The sequence below is a fragment of the Bos grunniens genome, chromosome 15 (assembly GCF_055505025.1).
Source record: "Bos grunniens cultivar Pamir isolate PY7600 chromosome 15, Bosgru_T2T1.0, whole genome shotgun sequence".
NCBI classification, from domain to species: domain Eukaryota; kingdom Metazoa; phylum Chordata; class Mammalia; order Artiodactyla; family Bovidae; genus Bos; species Bos grunniens.
In genome coordinates, this window is record NC_141179.1 from 26,215,612 (window position 1) to 26,220,363 (window position 4,752).

Here is a 4,752-nt window from a genome sequence, read left to right on the forward strand (position 1 = left end):
CCAGAGGATGGTGATGAGTTAATATTTAGGACAGTATCTGGCATACAGTAAGTGCTCAATAAACATTAGCTATGATTTTTTTTGCAAAGATATTTTGAATCTCTTCCTCAGATCTCAGCATCCCCTGCAAAGAGCATGCAGAAGGCTTGTGCAAGAAGTAAACTCCAGGCAGGAGGGAACCAAAGATAAAAGACTGGATCCACCTGGTAGCACATTTCCCAGAGCTTATTTCATTCCATCCTCACAGGTCTTTGAAGCATATATATTTTTATGCCCATTGCACAGATGAGGATGGTGAGGCTCAAAGAATTTTTAAGAAGCAGATTTCTTGTTGCTTCCCTGTTCAAAACTTTCAGTTTACCCTTTGTTTTAGAGTAAAGCCCCACATCCTGAACAGCCTATAATATCCTCCATAATCTTGTTCTCATCCACCTGCGTGTTTATCCTCTACTCACGCCTGATCCTATCACCTCACCAAATTGTTCTTTATCCACATCACAAACCCCCCTGCTCCAGGGCCTTTGCACACCCTATTTTTTCTGCCTGGTCTTGACCTCCCCTTCCTGCTTTGCCGAAATAATTTCTATTCATCCCTTAGATTTTTTTTTTATTATTTATTTATTTATTTACTTATTTGGGGGCTTCACTTGTGGCTCAGCTGGTAAAGAATTCTCTGCAATGCAGGAGACCTGGGTTCGATCCCTGAGTTGGGAAGATCCCCTGGAGGAAGGAAAGGCTACCCACTCCAGTATTCTGGCCTGGAGAATTCCATGGACTGTTTAGTCCATAGGGTTGCAAAGAGTCGGGCACGACTGAGTGACTTTCACATTTTTGGCCGCACTGGGTCGTTGTTGCTGTGTGTGGGCTTTTCTCCAGTTGTGGTGTGCGGGCTTCTCATTGTGCTGGCTGGCACAGGCTCTAGGCTATGCAGGCTTCAGTATTTGTGGCTCTCGGGCTCTAGAGCCCAGACTCAGTAGTGGCAGTGCGTGGGCCCAGCTGCCCCACGGCACGTGGGATCTTCCCAGACCAGGGATCGAACTGGTGTCCCCTGCATTGCAAGGCAGACTCTTAACCCCTGGACCACCGGGAAAGCCCCATCCCTCGGGTATTAACCTGCACTTCTCCAGGAAGTCTTCTTGGCCCCACTAATGTATGCTTTGTTAGCAACCGCTGTGTCTCCTTCATAGTGTCTCTTACAACTGTGACTAAACACTCAACTCTGTGTGTGTGTGTGTGTTTTCTGTCTTATTAGAGTGTAAGACTCATAGGGCACAGCCTGTATTAGTCAGGAGAAGCTGGGCTAAGCTGTGGAAGCAAAAGTCCCAAATCTCACATTTCTCTCTGCTGCTGTATGCCCCATGCGGGTCAGCAAGGGCTTCTGCTCCAGCTGGTCACTCAAGGGATCCAGGAGGCTTTAACACTTAACACTTTAACACTTGCGGCTGCACCATCTGGCACACCGAGGATCCCTGGAGGCTACAGCAGGGGAAGGGAGAGACTGGAGAATCACGTGTGAGCAGGGACTGCGTGGGCTCAGCCCCAGATGTTGGGTGTCCCTTCTGCTCCACGTCACCTTGTCTGTCAAGCTGGTAGGGGAATAGGATGTATATAGAGGCCATTTGCTTCTCTGGGGGATTTTCCCGACCCAGGGATTGAACCCAGGTCTCCTGCATTGCAGGCAGATTCTTTAAACCACCTGAGCTACCAAAGCTCCAGTATACAGGGGAGCAAGAGGAATATTTGATCTGCTGCAAGGACCCCATCCAGCTAGTTCTCTTGTGTGTTCTCCATGCTGAGCACATTGCTTGGCATGTAGTAGGAGCCCCTGACCCCAAGTGTCTGCTGAATGAATGAAGGTGTCCATGAGTGTGGCTCAGGGGTCTCCCAGCGAGCCCGCAGTGGAAGAGCTTTGGACCAATGATCCTCCCGGGTTCCAAGCCTTTGGCCTGTGCACTCTACCATGTCTTCCCAGGTTTATGGCATGTTTTTTCCCCTTAGAATGGAGAAAACAGTGTATCATGCATTTAGGCACTTAATAGATTTGTTTTTCCTGATGAAAGTGATGAAAGTTGCATGTCCTCCAATCAGTCTCGCAATCAGCCATTCAACCACTCACCCAGCCAAAGTGGCAATTCAAATTCAGCGAATGTTTCCTAAATGCCTACTGTGTGTCGGACGTGTCACCTGGGCTGGTGTCGGGAAAGCCTGGCCAGGTGGGCCCTGCAGCTCGTCTGCTTTCCCAGCGAGGACTCTGATGCTCCCTAGTAAGTAGGACCTGGATTCAACTCGGGTTTTCCGATAGCGCCCTTTCTTCTATGGTAACCAGAGGGTCTCAGATTAGAGCAGGCATCAGAATTGCCTGGAGGACCCTCCCACCCCTGCCCCGACATGCAGATGGCTGGACCCCATTCCTGGTTTGTCAATACCATAGAGATGGGCGGGGCCTGAAAATCTGCATTTTCTAATGAGCCCCAGGTGACGCTCTGCTTCGGTTCCCAGCATCTGAGAGCCACTAGCCGGTGGTGTGCTGCCTGGTGGTGGGCGGCAAGGTGCCCTTCTCTCCTGAGCTTGGCTCAGGAGTCCTGGCTGGGGGAGGGGGGTGAACAGCACAACCTCTGGGGAGCTGCTATTGGGTCCTTGTCTGTGAGGCTGCCTGCTACCCTGGTGTCTAAAGCGAGGGGGTTCAGCCCAGGAGCTCTGAGGCGTTCTGTAGATCTGACATTCAGCAATCTGTGATTGGATGAACTCAACCAGAGCCACAGGCCCATATGAGTCTCTTCCTAGGTGGGCAGTGGTACAAATGGAAACCTGCGTAACAGCCGGTGCCCAGGGAAGTCACGGAGCTGTGGAGTAGTCAGTGACTCCAGGACCAGAGTCGGGTGTGACCCCACTGCTGCGAAAGGCACTAATAGCCTGCCGTGGAGACAATACAAACGTTCGAAACCATGAGAAGAAAATGTGTCAGCCTATAACCAGGTGCTAATTGGCCTGAGTCTCTTGAGGGGCTCCAGGCAGGGTTTGGGAAGCCCCAGGAGGGAACCTAGAGGTTTGACAATAACCTGTGACTACCATCTTTGTCACAGCATGGCATTTACCTATGTGGTACCCATAGCCTGGCGGTGGGTGGGCATTTTAAGGAGCAAGAAACAGACTTGGAGGCCAGCCCAAAGTCAGCTTTTATTAAGAGAAGAGTTTTGGATCCAAACCCAGGTCTGCTGAGAACAAAGCCCATCTTCCTTGAAAGACTGGGCAGGGGAGCACAAGGGGCCGTGCAAGCGAGGAGATGCTGGGTGGGAGGAAGTCACCGAAGAGGCTGGGTGGGCGAAGTACCTGCCGACTCCTTGAATCCCAGAAGCCTCCCTGAGGTTCCTGAGCATGCTAGGGATGCTCAGGATGGTGGAATGGCTGCAAGAAGGGTTTGGTGTTGCTAACTTTTCCATCCAGGACTGTCCAAGGGGAGTGGCGAGGACTCAGATGGAGCAGAGCCTGTATAACTGGGCCCCTCTGCATTCTGGCAGCTCTACGTTTCCACTGCGTCTCTCCAGGCCACCAAGAGGTCACACGGCATCTTTGTGTGGAGTGGGGAAAAGGCGCGTCTTCCTCCAAGGAGGTGCAACTGGACATCACATTCCCGAGCTGCACTAGCAGAGCTGGGCTGAATCTCTGTCCACACATACCTGCTCGGTCTGACACTCTGGTCAAGGGAATGATCTATGCCACTGTGTCTGGGAGCCTGAGCATGCGCACACACTTGTGGACCTGACACCCTCTCCCTGCCCAGGGAATTCACTTCCCAGAGGGGGGACTGGAAACCTCTGTAACTTTAACCTGCTTCATCCCTCCTTCCCCACAGGCTTTCTAACTGAATCTCTTCTAAGAGGGCTGGGTGTCTGCGCTGGGAGCTGCGGGGAGAATACAATCCGCAAGGTCAGGGAGAAGCAGAGCCGGAAGCAGCGATGCTGTGTGTGACTTTAAGGATGGATAACAAAGGAGATAGTGCAGAGAGGCGCAGTCAAGGGCAGACAAGGCTTTCTAGGGGCCCCCTCCCCCATCAAACTGTTAACACGAAATACAAAGCTCAAGTCTTTATTACAAAAAAAAAAAAAAGAAAAGCAAAAGGTAGCAGCAGCTGAAGAGTGCAAGCCAGAGAGAGGGGAGAGCCACAGTGAAATCAATACTGGCCAGGACAAGCATTATCCCATGTGGAACACCTCAAGCCTCTGCCTAGAAAATTTGATTGGATCTTCAGAAAAACCTATTAGTGTGTTGTCAGGACCTTCTGGTGATAACTGACCAGCTCTCTCCAATCGATGCTCTTCACTTGTGAAGCTCCTGATTTTTTAACAGCATAATTGTTTTTTTAATAACCGGCTGGCTCACCCACTCCAGCAAGCGGGGAGTCAAAGTCAGACTCCCAACTTAAAATATAGAGAAACATGATGCCCCAGCCACTTCTTCCTAATTGCACAATTACTTTATGGAGCACGGGGGACCGAAGGCGGGAGGGTGAGGCTTTTTTTTTTCGGCTAAGCCAAGTTGTTAAGAAAAGTCACAGAAGTAATTACACAAGTCAAAATTATTTACTAAATGAAATCCATTCTTCGCAAAGGAACCTTTATTTATTTTTAAAGAAAAACGGCCAAAAGGGGGATGGTTTCAGCATGGCGAGAATACCATAAAGCAACAGTAGAATCAGTCATCAATTATTACGGCATTTTCATTTTCAACTCAAGAACCGATAACACATTTTAC

The 4,752-nt window shown here is 50.1% G+C and overlaps 1 long non-coding RNA gene across 3 annotated transcripts; it reads left to right on the forward strand.

Annotated features, from left to right (window-relative positions):
• Positions 1 to 2,477: 2,477 nt before the first annotated feature.
• Positions 2,478 to 4,449, forward strand: LOC147357481 (uncharacterized). 3 transcript variants are annotated; one of them, XR_015141867.1, is made up of 3 exons: positions 2,478 to 2,976; positions 3,445 to 3,610; positions 3,854 to 4,449. It is a non-coding gene; the product is annotated as an uncharacterized LOC147357481 (long non-coding RNA). The 3 variants fall into 3 exon arrangements; XR_015141866.1 differs by having other exon boundaries at positions 3,445 to 3,556; XR_015141865.1 differs by having other exon boundaries at positions 3,445 to 4,449.
• Positions 4,450 to 4,752: the final 303 nt, after the last annotated feature.